This window comes from Pinus tabuliformis, chromosome 1_2 (assembly GCF_031772625.1).
Source record: "Pinus tabuliformis cultivar Carrire ecotype Pingquan chromosome 1_2, CPIR1, whole genome shotgun sequence".
NCBI classification, from domain to species: Eukaryota; Viridiplantae; Streptophyta; class Pinopsida; order Pinales; family Pinaceae; genus Pinus; species Pinus tabuliformis.
In genome coordinates this window covers 494,961,079-494,981,076 of record NC_142298.1, presented here as the reverse complement: position 1 = coordinate 494,981,076, position 19,998 = coordinate 494,961,079, and the positions used below count along the sequence as shown (strand labels likewise).

The window sequence follows — 19,998 nt, the reverse complement described above, 5'->3', positions numbered from 1 at the left end:
AATGCATATAAAGACACAAACTCATGACAACACATCCCACAAAAATGCCATCAACCTCTACATGGAAACCTCACTACGACCATGATCAACACCATGAAAATGCAACAAGCACATGGGATACAAGCATAAGGAATGCAAACAATATGAATGCATGGCCAACACATATCCCATCCAGTCCAAGGGGTGAACCATGCTCTGATACCACTCTGGAACACCCTCCTCCATCATCTACCCAAGCAACTAGCTAACCGGGGTAAACATGTGACGAGAGGCCACTATGATATGATTTGACCACTTAAGCCACGTTAAGGAAGTGGAATTGATGGAAAAACACCATACAAACATTCAACATTAGCATTAGGACCCTCAGGAACCAATCCAACCTTTCCTCCAACTAGCCCTTGGGTGCCACTGAGCTTTTGGAACACTTGACCTACGGATGCTATCATGCTATGGGCATGCTAGCATCCAGGGACCTTTGGATGCTTTCACAGGCCTGCAATCCAATGTCTAGGGACTATTTTTCATAGTGTTGTGCAAGCGTCCATGGGATTTGAACTACTTTTTCAAGCCCATAGCTCAAGTCAATTGCCAAAATTGAATGACATCTTCAGAACAATAAAATAACAAAGAAATGACAGTATAAATTCAATCACTTGAATAAGACCTTGATTCGACCCTTACTAGCCATGAAAAATATTTCTTCAAACATATCATGAATATGTAATCTACATGTGTAAATAAAAGATCTGATCATAGGGGTCTCATATTTATCTAAGATTCACTATAAGGCATTTCTTCCTTATCACTTTAGCTGCAATTTCATCCATTAAGCCATAGATACATTGCTGATACATATACAAGAAAAAACATGATGGGATCCATATATAGCCACTATCATAATACATATTCATAACCAACATAATAATAACAAAAATAATAAGGAAATAAGGACCATATAATCCACATAAAACAAGATAATACTCATGAGATAACAAAAAGAAATAACCTCTTATTAATGATGCAAAATCCAACCCGGTATGGGACTACCATGTTCCACCGACCATAGAATGGATGGGCCAAATCTCTCTTCAGTCATTCACCCTCGTGCCATATTCTAAGCATGAATGTGGGATCTCATAGAACACATCAATCCAAAACCATCTAGCGCTTCCATAGGCCAACAACCTCAACCCATCAAACAATGATTCCACAACATAGTCGTACATCATAAAACCATCATCATATTCATCTGTATCAAAGCCTTCCATGGATTATAGAGCATTTGTTCCAACCAAGGCTTTCAGGACTAGTAACTCAACCCACAGTTGTCATCGGGCTTCGAGAGCATTTGTCTAAACAAGGCTTCCAAAACTAGTAACTCAACCCACCAAGGGCTTCCAGAGTATTTCTCCAACCAAGTCTATCAGGACTAGTAACTCAACACAAGATGTTACAGGGCTTCCAGAGTGTTTGTCCAACCAAGGATCTAAGAACTAATAACTCAACCAAAGCTAAAGGATACATGATAACCAACCAGAAAACAAAAAAATTAAACCTAAAACATCGTGGCTATCCATGAAATGGTAAGGCTAGGCAAATCCATTTCCAATCCACGCAATCCTCCATGCCAATGATAGATCATAACCAATAAGCCATGTTCATGTGCCATTCATGCAAAAACTACTGAGGAAAACATACATGCAACTCGATACTTGTAAGAAAAAGTCACTGTAGTTGATGATCTTGATGTCCTCTTGCACTCTCCTGCTCTTCCTTTGCTTTCTTGCTCCAAAATCCAAGTCTGCCACACCCTCCAAGAGTTCTCCAAGAAAACTCTAAGTATGTAAGATTATGAGAGAGAGAATGATAAGAGAGCTCCAAAATTGAATGAAAAAAATGTTACACTCACCAAACCTTGCCCACTGATCCTCATAAGCCTTTTTATCAATCAGGACTATATTTTCTTCATTTTCCATTATTTTCCTTCCTTTTCCTCCTCACATGCAACCTGTGACCTTTCACCTTCCTTTTCTCCTAGTTTCCATTATTTTCATAAATAAAATGCTAATTAATCTCTATTTTCCTTTCCAAATCCTTTGCCATTATCTTTGGCAATATCCTTAGTCATAATAAACCGAATGAACACCCACTAGGAATTTTTTCACACAATTCATCTTCAAATATGTGTCCCATGACTGTGGTATTATATATTTTTAGATGGAATTTTAAACATGTCTGTTACAAGGTCCCTTGCTCATGTGGAATGTGTTACATAGGACAAATTGGAAGATCCTTGAAAGCCTATCTTAAAGAGCATATGAATGACACCTACCATAATTAAATCACTAAATAAGTTATCGATGAACACTCCTACAATACTAAGCATTTTATTTGTTTTTTGAAAACCAAACTCTTCACCTCTACCTCTTTCCACTCAAACCACATCATTAGGGAAACTCCAGAAATTGAAAAGCATCCTAACAACTTTAATAGAGAAGATGGATATCAATTGAGCCATTCTTGGAACCCACTATCCCTTTTTTTTCCTATAATCCTAATCCTCGTAACACTAATGTTATGCCTAACCATTCCCAGTTACCCTCCCACTTCACCTTTCGCTTGGTCCTCTTCGTTACCTTATCCCCAAACCCTTGTTTTCTCCTATTCTCTTACCTCTATCCCCAACCCCTCTTTTATTAATTATTTTTTATTTTAAAATTTTAATATATCCTATGTTAATTATCTAATTTTGATCTTAATTCTATTTTTAATTTTCATTAATTTAAATTTAATTAAATACTATTTTAAATTCTTCTTTAATTTTAATCTAATTAAATCATTTTTATTCTATTTTTGTGACTTTTTAATTCTATTTTATACTATCTTAACATAATTTAATCATATTGTTATATTACGTTAATCTATTTTTTTAGCAGCCTTGTCTACTTCTTAGTTTTTTTGGAGTTGTTAGGTTTTTTGGAGTTTCTCGCTGGAATTTCACGAAAGCAATTATGGTCAAATCTTGATTTGTATTATTAAATTGGTTTTTTGATTGCATATACAAATTTAGCACCCTAAAAAACATGGGCACTTATATTGTGAAGATTCCACCCCTCAAACTTGTCATTATAATGAATCTGTGTCAGATTGTAAACAAATTGTACCACAAAATAGGTTAGAAAACATTCCAAAAAATCTAACAAATAGCCTATACTATATTTTAATTTTAATTTATTAAAATTTAATATTATTATAATATTAATTTAATAATTTAAAATAAATATTTTACCTTTTCCTCTCTAGTATTAAAATCAATTCGACCAAATTTATTATTTTATTAATTTGGCCCTTCTATGCATTTATTATATTTTTCTAGTTCTTCTAATTTAATATAATTTTAATACTAATTTAATAATTTTAAATAAATATTTTACCATTTCCACTTTAATATTCATATAAATTTGACCAAATTCACTATTTTATTAATTTGGTCCTTCATCCCATTTATTATATTTTTATAATTCTTTTAAATTAATATAGTCTATTTATTCTAATTTAACCATAACCTTCCCTAACCTCCAAAAAAAATAATAACTAGCAATTGCACCACATGTTGCAAGTGAAACATTGTAAGGCACTAAATATTGGTACATTTCATATGAGGAACTATTGACTGTAGAATAATAGGCTCATTATGTTAAGTAAAATATTTAGTGAGGAGATGATTTCCAGGTGCTTAAAATAAACAAAGCTTCTACTCAATTAAAAATACTCTTTTGAGGTTCCATCCATGGATGTTCAATGTCAACACATATATTGGGATTATCATGGTTAACAAAATTCTCATAGCTATATATGGATTCTCTTTTGGTTAGTCTTTCGTCCTATAAATCTCTTTCTGTTTAATTTCATCATATTGAAGCATTTTCTATTTCAGAGTTTATTGATATTTATTATCTAGTTAGATGGTTCTGTTTGATTGTTTACTTGTTTTCTGTAAAAAGCATTAAGCTTGAAACCTTTTCTCTGATGGGATATTCTGATACATATACATTTTTGTGTGTAAGAGAGAGGGAGTCTGAGTGATTTTCATTTATTTCTATTATATGTCAGGACACTGGTCATAATTTGGGGGAATGGGCAAATTTTGTTGGATTAATTCTTTGATCTTTGAAGTGGAGTTCCTGTTTTCTTTCTACGAAAGTACTACATTGAAAAACTTACATTTTGGAATCACCACACTGGTGACAATTATTCTTCGTTGTATGGGTTATATCTAGCCATCCCATTTACCTTTCTCCAATTTTGCAAAATTTGTGATATGTGCCAATTTCTCCATTGTTGGCATGAATGTCAGTCTCATGTGGAATTCTGTTGGTTTTTACTAGGTGAGATTGATAGACTTAGTTTCTCTATTTTGCAAACAAGTATGCCACTCTTTTTTTAAGTTTTAAATCAATACACTTCCTTTCTCACCTTTTTTGTTCATTTGTATGTAATTAAACAACTTCGCTGCTTTCAAAGCTATTGAGAATTGTTGGAATTTTTTTATATGGAACCTAATACATACTAAAAATATTGCATCCAATAAAAGTGTTGAAAGTATGGAAAATTGCAGGGACATATAAAATTCAAATTGTAAAATGTGATGCAAATTCCTGAAATTTTCTATTCAGCATATTACATTAAATGATGAACCAAACAAAGAAATGACAAAGAAAATCAAGTAGCAAAGGAAGAAGATGAATTCCAAAGATCAAATCATTATTATGATCCTAGAATCCTTCTTAAAATTCACAATATCGGAAGATAAATATTTCACAACTTCCTATTTGTAAATTCCATAAGTTGAACTATTATATTTTTGGGATTATTTTAATGCAATGTTCTTCCAATCCCACATGCTTGTGGCTTATTTCCAATTGGCATGTATCATATTTTAGTAAACAATTAAGGCCCTTAGATAAGCATGCTTCCTGTTGGTGGAGTCTATTGAATGGTTTAGAAATCGTTTGTTACAATCTCTTGCTCAGATTGAATTTTATTGCTTAAATATCTAAACTTTTTTATGAGGTTCACTTTGTGTTGCATTTTTTAGCATGATAACTATATTTTGTTGTTTTGAATGTAATGCCTTGTTTTTGTTAAGATTTAGTTTCTTATATGAGCTTCTATTTATTGTACAAATATCAAAGTCTAGCATGATACCTGTATCTTACTTTTTTGAAGTTCTCTTTGACAAGATTCGTTATTCAAGTAACACCAAGTTAAGTATAATGGTAGTGCTAGTTGATGTAGCAATATGTACTGTGATAGATGTCATTGTCAATACTAAAGGTTTTGTAGCTACTGCAATTGTAGTATGGAGAACTTCTATGCAACATTATGTAAGTTTTAAATCATCCTTTGTTGTTGTTTGCATTTGAGGTACTGCAATTTCGTTGATTAGGCCAGTAAATGTTTCACTATTTTATGATACAAAGCTCTTTTATGTTTTTGTATACATAGTATGTTCACTACCTATAGAAGAAATATACATTGGGTCTTTTCATCTTCTTAGACATACTATGCCATTGAAAGAAGCTACCTTTCTCATTTTAGGTTGTTTCCTTGATTATTGGCTCACGAAAAAAAGAGTGGATCTTTATGATTATTCCATAACTTCTATTATGGTAACCTGGAAAGGGTATCATTCCTATCTTATTTTTCTATATGTAGTAATTTTTTTTATTTGTTACATAAGCTAAATCATAGGCTCAAAAACTTGGGCACAAGATTTTCCTCTAGAATTAGGTCAATTAGAGTTTTGTAGCTAATCTTGTGTGTCATGGTTGTACAACTATTCATTACACTCTCATGCTTGATCAAAGTTGGCACCAATCTTAGCCAATTAATTTTCATTGGTTGGTGCATAGTAGTCTCATTTCAAGTTCTTTGTCATATAAAGACTATCTTTTTCCTTGTATTGGAATTCATCCTTTTTGGAAAATAAGGGTTAAATTCATAGGTGGACTTGGGAATGTTCCTAGCTGAGATTGGAATGATTTGATATGGTAATGCATTCACAAATATTGGAGGTAAAGAATGGTGTATGTATCTAATTTCTAATGAAAGGAACCTAAAACTTGGGGGAGCTGAAGATGGAGGGATTGAAATTTTTTAGCATAATAGAATATGCTATTGCTTAGGTTGATTCTACACCTGATAACTGAGGTTTTCCCGATGATACATATTTCTTGTGGGATTCATTTGGGCTTCATTTATTGTTGTTATATATATGTGTCATGTTTCACATTACATTTAAGAGATTGTTGAGTAATGCTCCATGTGGTACAGTAACAATTTCTGCACAAATTTATTATGAGAGAATGAATTTGTATACAGCTGCTACCCTTTCCAAGGTAGAGGAAGTACACCATAAAATGTTTAATTGTTCAACCTTGAAGTTTAATTTTGTGAAAGCAAGGCTTCTACATCATCATTTTTTTCTTGAAAAACACTCATTATTTATTGTATGTTTGTCACTTCTCAATGAGTATTAGAGATTTAAGTCTCTTTTCTCAGAATTTCAAGAAAGCGTATGCACACTGGCTTCTGCCTTGACTCTTGTTCTGACATAATATGTGCCTGCCAATTCATTTTTTGTTAATTTATCACAATACCTATATCTAATAAGCCCATAAGAATCATTTACTCTAGAATAATAGGCTCGTTGTGTTAAGTAAAAGATTTAGTGAGGAGAGGAGCCTGTATAGGGTGTAAAGGGATTAATTTCCTCTGTGTTGCTCAATTCTATATTTTTGTGGAGCATTGGCTGACATGGGCCTCTATTTTTGGGGGATTGGTGATGTGGGTTTCTCTTTGTTTTTTACATTAGTTTCTATGCTCGTTGGTATGTTGAGGATCGGTAGCACATGAGGTCATCTGTATGATTTTTGTGCACCATAGGGAATTTGGGGAGTTTGAGCTTTGGGGATTCAAGATCTACATCTGATAGTGTAAATTGATGGTCTGGAAGTGATTGGATCTGTGTGTAATTTTAAACGTGGGGTAGGCATGGCACCTACAAGCAAGGCATACAGGAAGGAAACCCTTGATGTGGCAGCACGAATGTTCAATGTCAGAACATCTATTGGGATTATTATGGTTAACAAAGATCTCATGGCTAGATATGGCTTCACTTTTGGTCAGTCTCTCATCTTGTAAATCTTCTACTATTTAATTTATTCAAATTGAAGCATTTTTTATTTATGAGTTTATTGATATTTATTCTCTGGTTAGATGGATCCTATTGATTTTTTACTTGTGTTATGTACAAAGAATTAGATTGAAACCTTTTATATGATGGGGAGTTATGATAAATATACATTTATGTGTGAGCGAGAGGGAGTGTAAGTGATTTTCATTTATTTATATTCTAGGTTAGAACACCGCTCATATTGGGGAAATGGGAAAATTTTGTTAGATTAATTCTCTTATCTTTGAAGTGGATTTCGTGTTTTCTTTCTATGCAGCTACTACATTGACAGGCTTACATTTTGGAATGGCCACACTGATGACAATTATTTCTCATTGTATGGGTTATATCTAGACTTCCCATTTACCTTTCTCCGAGATTGTGAAACTTGTGATAGGTGCCAATTTCTCCATTGTTAGCATGAATGCCAGTCTCATGTGGAATTTGTTGGTTTTTACTAGGTGATATTGATACACTTACTTTCTCTATTTTGCAAACAAGTATGCTGCTCCTTTGTAGGATTTAAATCAATACACTTCCTTTCTCACCTTTTCTACTCATTTGTATGTAAATAAAAAACTTAGCTACTCTGAGAGTTATAGAGAATTGTTGGAATTTTTTTATATGGAACCTAATACATACGAAAAATATTTCATGGAATAAAAGTGCTAAAAGTATGGAAAATTGTAGGAAAATATAAAATTCAAAGTGCAAAAGGTGATGCAAATTCTTGAAATTTTCTATTCACTGTAAATTAAATGAGGAACCAAATGAAGAAACTACAAATAAAATCAAGAAACAAAAGAAGAAAATAAATCCCCGAGATCAAATAATTATTATGATCCTTCAACCCTTCTTTAAACTCATAATATTGGCAGATAAATATTTCCTAAATTCGTATCTGTAAATGACATAAGTTGAACTATTAGATTTTTGGGAGTATTTTAATGCAATGTTCTTCCAATCCCACATCCTTGTGGCTTCTTGCCAATTGGCATGTATCATATTTTAGTAAACAATTAAGGCCCTTAGATAAGCATGCTTCCTATTGTTGGAGTCTATTGAATGGTTAAAAACTTGTTCATTACAGTGTCTTTCTCAGATTGAATTTTATTATTTAAATATATAAAAAAAATTACGAGGTTGACTTTGTATTGTAGTTTTGAGCATGATAAGTATATTTTGTTGTTTTGAATGTAATGCCTTGTTTTTATTAATATTTAGTTTCTTATATGAGCTTCTATTTGTTGTGTAGATAGAAAAGTTGAGCATGATACCTTTATCTTTGTTTTTTGAATTTCTCTTTGACAATATTCATTATTCAAGAGATACCAAGTACTTAAGTATAATAATAGTGCTAGTTGGTGTAGCAATACATACTGTCATGGATGTCAATGTCAATACTAAATGTTTTGTAGTTGTTGTGATTGTAGTATGGAGAACTTCTATGCAACAATATGCAAGCCTTAAATCATCCTTTGACTACACTTTTCTATGTTTCACTAATGTCAAAGACATACAATATTTTGTTGTTGTTTTCATTTGAGGTACGTCAATTTTGTTGATTAGGCTAGTAAGTATTTCATTATTTTCTAATACAAAGTTATTTTATGTTTTTGTATACACAATATGTTCACCACCTGCAAATGAAATACACATTAAGTTCTTTTCATTTTCTTGGACATATGGCGCCATTGCAAGTAGCTGCCTTGCTCATTTTAGGTCATTTTCTTGATTACTGGTTTGCAGAGAAAAGAGTGGATCTTTATAATTATTCCATAACTTCAATGGTAATATGGATATCGAATCATTCCTATCTTATTTTTCTATGTGTAGTATTTTTTTTATTTGTTACATAAGTGAAATCATAGGCTCAAAAACTTGGGCACATGATATTCCTCCATCATTAGGTCAATTAGATTTCTATAGCTAATCTTGTGTTTCATCGTTGTACAACTCTTCCTTACAATCTCATTCTTGATCGTAGTTTGCACCAATATTAGCCAATTCATCTGCATTGACCAGTTCACAACAGTCTCATTTCAAGTTCTTGGTCATATGAAGTCTATCTTTGTCCTTGTATTTGAATTCATATTTTTTGGCAGATAAGGGTTAAATTCACAGGTAGTCTTGGCAACATTCCTAGTTGTGATTGGAATAATTTGGTATGGTAATGCATACGAAAATCCTAGTGGTAAAGGACAACGTATGTATATGATTTCTAGTGAAAGGAACTTGAAATGTGGGGAATATGAAGATGAAAGGCTTGCAAAAATTTAGCAGATTAGAATATGCTACTACTTAGGTTGATTCTACAATTGATAACTGAGGTTTTCCCAATGATACACATTTCTTGTTGGATTCATTTGGGCTTCATTTGTTGTTGTTATAGATATTTGTCATGGTTGGAATTGCATTTAAGAGATTGTTGAGTAATGTGCCATGTGGTATAGTAAATTTTTCTCCACAAATTTATTGTAAGAGCATGAATTTGTATAAGGCTTCTACCCTTTCCAATATAGAGGAAGTACAACATAAAATATTTAATTGGTTGGACTTTTAGTTTTCTTTCATACAAGAAATGATTCTACATCATTGAATTTTTCTTGAAAAACACTGATTCTAGTCTCTTTTCTCAGAATTGCAGGAAAGTGCATGCATATTGGCTTCTATCATGAATCTTTTTCTAGCATAATATGTTCCTCCCAATTCATTTTTTGATAATTTATTAGAATACCTATATGTGATAAGCACATAAGAATCATTTGTGAGATGCAGTTCTTAAACAAATGTAGAAATAAGGGAAGAATGATTCGATCTAAGATCATAAGAGCATCATTAAGGAAATAATTGAATTATGCTATGACTTAATGTTTATTGAGATTTATCAAGAAAAGGGATGAAAAGTGTGGTAATAAAACTTTTGGTAGTTTTTCGAATATGAAATGGACAAGATCGCCCCTACCCCTCTATGACTGAAAAGTGGAACCGCTGCTATACGCGATGCTCATAAATCTAGGAATAACCCCTGCCTTTGGAGTTCCCCAAGATGAACTAGGTAGGCTTTTCAAAACCCCACTAAGCATTCTTCCTACTTGATTCTCTGCATAACCCTTGAACCTGCAACTCCCAATATGATAACGCTCTTCCTTATCAATAATTTTGTATCCTTATGTATACAACTCCATCTTTGCTCTCATTCCTTCTCAAATTAACACAGAGTCTCAACCCATTTATCAAAGGTGAGAGACCATGGATAACATTCACATAAACAAATAATATGTAGTTGAAGTAGTGTGTCCCAATATGAGAGAGAGTCTGCATGGGTTTCTAGGTCCATAAGGTTGAATTCTTGTGTTCCATTTTTTTCACTTAAACCAACATCCTCTTCCTCCTTGTGAGCACATAAAATATTCCTGTCATCATGTTATACGAAATTTATACCTACAAATAAGCATATCTTCCCTAAGTGGGTAGTTACACTTAGAACAACTTAAGTAAATATGTTTAACCTTTTCATACAATAAACAGATAAGATAAAAGAATCTACTTGTGATCCTTCGCTTCCTCTAATCTCCTTTGAGTTTCTCTCGTCGCTGTCGCTCAAACTGAATTCGCTCAATTCGTACCTGCCAACATAAACAAAAGATGACAACAATCAAAGCATATGATCTATTTTTTGTAAACAAATGGAATCAACAACATTTGAACATGCATTCATCATAGATATAGACAAAAGTATTGGAAAAGGAATAAACAACTTTATTGATTAATAGAAGGAGAAGTTACACTGAATGTGGTTTGATCTTGTGTCACTCATCCAGCTTAGTCCAAGCCCTCATCACACCAATAGTAACATCAATCCAGCAATATAACATTACTTTGAAAATGATTTCAAGTCTCTAAAACAACAATATTTCTCTATAATATCCAAGCTCTTTGGTTCTATGATGGGAGGCCAATTTGTAGATGAATGAAAGTGGTTTTTTCATTAATATGTCATTGAATGGTTTTCCATAATTGGATTATTAGTTTGCATGTTCAAAGGTTTGAAAGGATAGAGGATTATATGATCCAAGGCTATCCTAAGTCGAGCTCATCTTGATAGGATAGGAGTTGGGTTCCTTCTAGAAGGCTCTAGAAAGGAGGAATATACTCAGGATCTAATGAACATTTTGAGGATTCTCGCCCAATGTAGCCTTGAGTGGGATTAGGTGCTCTGAAACACAACCTTTAATGGGGCTCCCTATTTTGCGGAACACTTACCCATGACCAGGGGTGCGTTGGTGACCCAAGGAAGCACCTCAGTAGGGTTTGAAGTCATGAAACTCTCATGGATGAAAGCACTCAATGTGGTGGCATGTCTAAGGCATGTAGCAACTGAACTAGAGTTTGATAGACCCTGTTTACACTGATTTGATCGTCAGGAGTGATGTGACCAAATAGGCCTATAATAGTTATCCCCTAAAACATGAAGTAAAAAATGATAATGCTGAGAGATATGCTTTATGATGTCATGTGGAGGATCTGAAGCAAACGGTGACCTGCATCAATTAAAATACATAATATCATGATATCTTTGAATTTTTCATGAATTTCTAAGGGAAGGCACACCCATGATCAGCATGTAAACTTTTCATTACATGTACATAAATGAGATAGCCATCTAAAAATATAGATCCATGAGAAGATTACTATCTGTTTAAAGCCATCATACAAATGATTTAGTACTCTCCCAAAATCGTAGCCTGGATGGATGAAACTAGATCCAAGGTCCTATATCTCGTCCAATCGTTTTCTTAAGTAAGAGTCTAACCATGTGAAAATGTGATCTGAATTCGAACATGGGAAGACACCGCCTGATTATTGGCCAATGATGTAAGCTGTTAACAAATGTGAGAGAAATCACCAATAATGATCATGAATCTCAAGGTACTACAGGACATTCTGCATGGTGTGAATAGATGTTTTGATGTTGAAAACCATACAAAGTCCTTTGGTCGAAGGCTTTCGTTGTCAACCCATCGTTGGAAGCGAGAAACATGCCATTGATGTGTGCAAGCCTCAAAGGTACTAGAAGGGTGTTTCTAAGTCAACTTCTCGGATAATGTGCTGATGTCGACAAGAAGTGACTCATTGCAGGAGGGCCTTGATGTATCCCCCATCAATGAATGACACAAAACGAGTGTAATTATTTTGAAGACATAATGTGACTGATGACACAATGTTCAGGAATGGCAATCATTAAAATGAAGGTTTATAAGTATTGCAAAGGATGAAGTTTACTGAGTGACTTCTCTTTAACATGTTAGCGACTCTGAATGAATTGGTAGCATTGACCCAAAACCAAAGTGATGGATGGTGTAATAGGACATAGGTATGATAACCATCAAGCAGATAACCCAACCCAAATATTCATAGAGATGAAGTGAAAGTGTCATGTTCAATAGACACTGTTGGGTAGCAGAGGGCCCGCGTAACAGTTTTGGGGCTCAAAGCCTGCAATTTTGGGAAAGGTATGGTAAGGACTCCACGAAGCGCGTAGAGAATGAATTGTAAATGATTCAAGTCAAAGGGTTTTCTGCCCAAAAATAATGTAAAATAATAGGAATTAAGTCAGCTTGACCATGGTCTGTGGACCATGGGAATGTATAGATAGAGCGAGGCTCTATGGGTAGAAGGTAGCTTTTCAGTATGTACTGGTGGATCTGTAATGTAATGGGTTTTTGAGGAAAAAGTCTTGAAGCGTCCATAAATCTGAGTCAAGGGTAATGGTAGGTAGATAGAGGCTCTGCAGCTGTGTGTGCAGAGGCCTAGTAGAGTCTGCAGCTATGTGCGCAGACCCCTATAGCTAAGTGCGTAGGGTGGATCTGGACGTATTGGTGAAGGAATTGATTAAAGATAAGTTGATTTTGAATTTCTGTGTTAAATTTGAATTATTGTGGATTTGGATAATGTATGGTTGATATAACTGTGTGATGTCTGTGCATATGCTTAAGTTATGAGTTTATGCAAATCTATATATTTTTTGGGTGCACGAATTGGTTATTTTTGTTAAATGTTTGCTTAAAGACCATAAAAAGTAGATGTAATCTATAATCATGCATTAATAAGTATTAAGGATTTTCTGGGTCTAGATCTACGCAGAGCAGAGTGGCACGAAGCCACAGAACGGTGTGCGAACCTTCTAGACTACATAAAGGAATCCCAAGGGTACAGAAACCTGGTTCCAACACCCTCCCCTACTACCTCGGGTGAGACCTCAGTCCACGCTCCGCGGGCTGTTGCTGAAAGGGCCAGTAGCTGCAGGATTTATTTAGATAAATAACTCTTCCGAACCTGGGTCTGGCCCATATAAGGCAACAAATGGTTCTGTTGCCGGGACCGGGATCTGCCTAAGAGATGTCTGATGTCGGAATACTAGAATCCTACAAAGAAAGAGCTTGAAGATTGGATGGATCAGGAGCTTCAAGAGTTTGTGGTTCAGGAAAACAGAAACCTGCAGATATCAGAGGAAGGGTGGTTGGATCATTACATATACACTGATATCCATGAAATCTTCTTCATGACATTCCCAATATAATTGTATGAGTGGATCACGAGGTTAGCCGACAATGTGGGAAGGTGCAGACTAGATCAACCTATTGTGTGGACTCCATAATTGGTGCGCAGGCTGGAAGCATTTGAAGATAAGATTTCCCGCACAGTAGATCACTGGTTGGATAAGATAATAGGAGGGTTTATTACTAAGTTCACGATAGACACAACTGTGAGTTATAGTGAAGCAGAAAGGTGCTTTCTCCAAGGACCTTGCGGTAATTATATTAAATCATTGAACACTTAGATTAAGATGTTGTTTTGTGAAAAACATATTATACGCATTTATTGATGTCTGGCGTAACACGGAGTGGAAGAGGCCACCAAGGAACCAAAGGATTAGAGAACAATATGCTAATTTCTATTTCACGGGACAATGAAGAGGAGCTCATGAGGTTCTCTCCATGAAGCGCGGTCTGATTGATTAAGCAACACTTTCCACTAATACCACCTCTGTCTACGCCATCACCTACTTCATCGACGTCAAATCCATCTTCAGCCACTCCACCTCCACCTCCATCACCACCGAAGTTTGGGATGGTGAGCGCAGTCAAGTTGCCGATATTTAAGGGTGCGGGAAATGAAGAACCAAGTCAATTCTGGTTTGTGGTAAGGGCTGTATGGGAAGCCTAAGGCATAACAGATTATAACATAAAAAATGCTACCCTGGTTAGAGCACTGCAGGACAGCGCGTTGACGTGGTATATAAAGTACTCAAGTGATCATCAGAATGCGGGAATAATGACGATCCAGGATGCCATGGACAAATAATTTGGTCGACCAAAATCAGAGACATTGTCAGTCATTGGGTTCAAAGAGATAGTGATGCTACCAGTGAAACCCCATGGGATCTGGATCAGAGATTAAAGAGCAAAATCTACAAGGCTAACATGACATTTGACAGATGCACAACACTACACATGGTTTGTGGCGTCCTTGACACCACATCTAAGGGTGGCACTATCACAACAAAATGTCTCAACCCAAGCCGAAGCATTAGAAACCACGATGAGATTGCATGAAACCCCAATATAGGATCCGGGGTTGGGAGTTCAACAAATCCACACGCAACTACAAAACCTGAGCTTAGAAATGCAAAGTTTGAAGCAAGAAAGGGTGACCTGATTAGAGGTGCGTACAGAGGTAGGATGCATTAAATGCAAAAGTCAAGCACACCACAAAGACCATTGCCCCATCTTCACAAAATATCTAGCGGGGGGGCCGATGCCACTAAAACTGGAGGTACAAGCAGGGCCAAATGTGGCACCCCGCTCTGGTGCAATATTTGTCAAGTGGGTGGAAAGCACGCAACGGAGAACTGCCACCTGTTTTAGAAATATACCCAAACCCCGCCATAGGGCCACATGAGGGATTTCAAGGACACAGATGAGGAAGAGGAATGGAGCCTAGGTGAGGGCACGGACAGCTGATCTGTTATAACTACGGAGGGCCAGGACATTACGCTCGCGACTGTATTAACCCAACGAGGATATCTTGCCCATACTATGAGCAATTTGACCATGAAATGGTAGACTGCCTGACATTAATTTCTCAGATGCATGAAAAGGGAGTATTACAGCCCACTCCAACCCAAAATGTCCAAATGATGAGGTCAGAACCATGAGAAGAAGACCCCAACATAAATATGGTATTAAGGAGTGGTGCACCCACGGGAGGAGATGTGTGGAATGCGTTTACCGAAGAGGTGAAGGGTCGCGATACCCCTATAGGGAAACCCAAATTTGAAGTGGAACAAGGGACAAAGACACTGAAGGAAGCTCCGAAGAGCTTCATGGAAGTCTCTACTCTAGGTAGGAGGGACCCAATTGAGCTGGGGATGGATCCCTCTATGATTACTACCTTTTTAGAGACATGTATGAAGCTGCTGGGTGACAGTACAACCATTAAGGGACTACAAGAGCTGATCAGTAAGTGCGCAGGGTTGGGCGAGCCACACAAAGTCCAGAAAATGGGAGGACATGCTCAGCATACTGGACGGGAGATGCGTATGACAATGCAAATCAATGAGTACAAGATCGATCATTTCATTCTGGATTTAGGGTCAGATGCAAATGTGCTACGTAAGAAAATGTGGGAACGCATGGGTAGGCCCACACTGCAGTGGTCTCCTATTCAACTAAGGATGGCCAACCAACAAAAGATCCTACCGATGGGCCGACATCAAGGGGTGACAGTGGACATTGAAGGCATAAGTACGCAGACCGACTTCGAGGTAATAGAAATTGTGGATGACACTAATCCCTACCCTGTCTTGCTAGGAATTGATTGGGCCACGGACATGAATGAGGTCATCAACTTGAAAAGACGGAAAATGACATTCAAAAAAAGTCCCTACAGGTAATTGTCCCGCTAGACTGGGCTGAAGGAGAGCGTTACACCAAGCCAGTGCACGATGAGGACAATGACGATGAACTGGACTGCATATACTAGATAACAGCCCAAGATCAGGGTTAGGTGAATCCCTCAGCAGATGGAAGACTCTCATGGGAGAGCGATAGTTCATGCACATCAGATACAAATGAGGAGATGGAAATATGGCAGAATAGATTGCAGGAAGTCACCACACGCAATTTTAATATGATGATTAGATCATTGCAGCGTGTAACCACTAAAGTAAGGCCATGGTTAGCATATAGCAGTGCAACCAGTGAGGGGCAGTGTGTCAACCCTAGCACCTTAATTGTCACCCAAAAGAAGCATGGTGCATCAGACGAAGCACCGAACGTGCAGAGGAAGCTTAGAAGGAGAAGACTGTTCCATGTACGGATTGGAGGAAGTGCGCACTGGAATAGGGCAGTCATCCATTTACAACAAAGGGAACGACCATACATTGCGTGACCATCGCACCAACTAAATCTGCGCATAGCAAGGGTCCTTTGGGCCAATACAACCATACCCAGAGTAGGGTATGCCAAGGGAACTCTATCCATGGCCGGATGAGCCATTTCCCTCACGGTCCGAGCTGCACCTGAAGACTTGCATGACGGAATTCGAAAGTTATGGGAAGTCGTTCAGCGCAGAAAAATGAGACTTCGCGAGTTAGTAGAAACAGGGGCCAGAATACAAAAAAAAGTGCGAATCTAGATGCAGAAATTGATAAAATTAAATTAGAACTCACCCACATGGACCGCACGCAACAGCTATTGAAGGCATTGACTTAGCTAGCTCTCCTACACTACTAGGACAAGCCATGACCCTACTAGCATGGTTGCGCGTGCACCCTAGGGCACATGGAAACACAGACCGCGATACGCCATCAGACTCAAAGGAATGCGAATGGTGCTCATAGCCCAGGCTAGTAGGGAAGTGGAAGGCTCGCACGATGGGTGCAACCACCTAACTATCTGTAGAAGGCCCAGTCCTAGCGCTCCACGCAGTTGGAAGAGGGCGTGGGACTATAAAACAGGCTACAGAAAAGCTGTGCAAGGATGGTCAACTGCATAGAACGAACCCGCGCACCAAGGGTTGTGCTGCCGCAGGAAGGGGATGGAAGGCGATCATTATAGGTACTGTTCATGACAAGATGTACCATTTAAGACATGGAGGAGCGAGCGATAGGCAATTAAGGCGTAAGGATAACTACCAAATTTGCATTAATGAGCACCGAGGGGGGCAAATGGCCTATTTTGAATTTGAAATCATATATATCAAGCAAGCAAAGGGGTATACCACAAAGTTTGATCTTGCAAAGAATTAGACACCCTAGGTTACGACCAAAAGGAGCAAGATGAATGACAAAGTATTGAAGGAAAGCCCGTGGTTTCAGGCACTGCCAAAGGAATACCGAGAGTCATCCCTCAAGTCAATAAACCCTACTATAGAGAGTCCACGGAATCCCAAGCCGCAAGTAGCCAAACTCCCTAAATCACCTAGAACATTGTGGACCAAAAAGGACCCCCAGATACCAGGACCAGTGAGGTGGTCGCTGCGAAATCCACACTTTAGCAAGCTCACAATGGAAGAAAAGGGAAAAACTATTACCATTGAAAGCGACGAGGAGGACGAGGGATCCCCGACATATGTTGAAGAAATAAACCCCGACAAGGAAACTATCCAGCCAGTACGTTGTCCCAAGTATATTCCTCCAAGCAAAGGGAAGGCTAAGGTCCCTACCAATCTGGATGACATTAAAAATATAATCACCACCCCGTCTCTTCCGAAAGGGGTTCCGGTTGAAATCACGTTGAATGGCCATATTGCGACGATGAAATTTGAAGATTGGGACCTTGCAGATAGAACAAAATTTCCCCATTTAGTGACTAGTGAATTGATGGGCAGAGCGTAGAAGGGATGGTTATGACACTTCAGCCAAAGGAATGGCTGCGAAAGGTGGAGAACGCCGGGTTGCTCTGTCTTCTGTCCATTCCCCACTTTCTCCAGCCCCTATTACAATCTTGGTAATCAAACAGTTACTGTGTCTGGTGCATGACAGATACTTATGTCTTGGGAAATCCATCCAAATCACGATAGAACTCATACATAGGATCTCACTACTTCCCTGCGAAGGAAGAGAGCCCCAGGAAATTGTCGATAAGAGCGGCGATGCGATGATGACTGAAACCTTGAAAAATAAATATAAGCTAGAGAAAGGGCAGTGAGGGTACGTTATTGATATTATCTCAAATAGAGCAGTCCATGTTTCTACCCAATTGTTGGCCGAGAAAGTGATGCGGAAATTTTGCAGCACCGAGGTTACAGGGATCGTCATTGCACTAGCTGAGGAATGCACAGCTGGAGAACGGTTCAATTGGGCACAGTTCCTTTGTGAATAATTCTTGACCAACTGTAGGGAGGTCCAAGAGAAGGGAAAGACCTTCTAGTATGCGTGGCTATAGTTGTCCATTGTACTAGTTACCACTGACCTACCTGAAGATAGTCAATTTCCCTCCTTGGACCAGGATTGGCCAGAAGCTACCAGATTTGCGTCGCTCTGGGTGACCAAGGATGCTGAAAGAATCTTGGGCGTCAAGATTTTTTGGATATTGATGGAGGCAGGCGTTCGACACTGGGTCACCTAGCAATCCCGGTTGTCTGCCAAAATCTATGACAATGCGAAGCATATAGCTAAGTTTAAAGTAGACTTGCACTTTTTCTACATCCAGGTGTGCAAGGACCCTGACCAAATGTGGACTACACTTCCTTTCCTTGCCAATGTTGAATCTATCGATGTAGTATTGGATACTTTCCCACTAGAATGGTGTGGAGCCGATGCAGTGGGGAGCAATGAGGCCGCCATCAGGAAACAAAAGGCCGAAGCGAAGCACACCGCACTGCAGAAGCGCAAAAAAACAACACATTGCGAAAGTTCGAGCGACCTGGGAAGCACAAACTTCGATAGCCAAATCACCAGCTAGAGCGGCTGCAATGAACGAAAGCTGTCAGAAGGTTCCCACAAAGATGGCCACAGAGAGAGGGACGGAAGGAACACCATCAACCACCACAGATGCACCCCTAAAATGGTCGGTGCCGACAGAAGGAATGAAGCCACAGAAGAAGGCCAGGCATCTAAATGGGACGGCGAATTGACCACCTTGACCGAGGGTGACCTAGGTGACATAGGGGACACCGTTCGCGAAGCCACTAATGATGCAATTGATGACGCGATGTCAGAGCAATACATTGTGCTAGGGGAGCTCTACGCGCAACTACAAGAACTTGGGACATGGCTAGCACAGACAAGAACCACCACTACTCATGGCGTTACAGGTATTTCAGCCATTGAGTAGCTGCTGAAGGCCCAATTGGCTCATACTATCATGATTCCAGTGAGAAAATTGATTACAAAAAATGAGGAAGATAGAGTTGTGGTAGGACGGCTTATAGGGCTGGGACTCAATTTGGCTACCCTCCCACGTGAAAGCTTGTACTAGCTCCGAGATAGTGCCACGATGGAGCTCCGCGCTAGGGAGAGGCACGTGGAATAGGTACTCAGTGAACAAAGTATTAATATAGAACAGTTGAGCCTCCAATGAAGCCATCACATAGAGTCAACAATTGTAGCAACTGGTAGGGGAAGCATGTTCGCGTGCCCTGGAGTTGGAGATTGTGGCCGATTTACCTGTTGGCATACGAATCCACAAGCTGGCTAGTGGGTTCCGAGAAGCGAAGGAGGAGGCCGCAAAGATTTAATTGGAGCTCAG

At 38.0% G+C, this 19,998-nt stretch overlaps 1 pseudogene; it reads left to right on the top strand.

The window, feature by feature from the left end:
• The first annotated feature begins 7,059 nt into the window (after positions 1-7,059).
• Positions 7,060-19,212, top strand: LOC149206491 (UDP-rhamnose/UDP-galactose transporter 5-like; annotated as a pseudogene).
• The last annotated feature ends 786 nt before the right edge of the window (positions 19,213-19,998 follow it).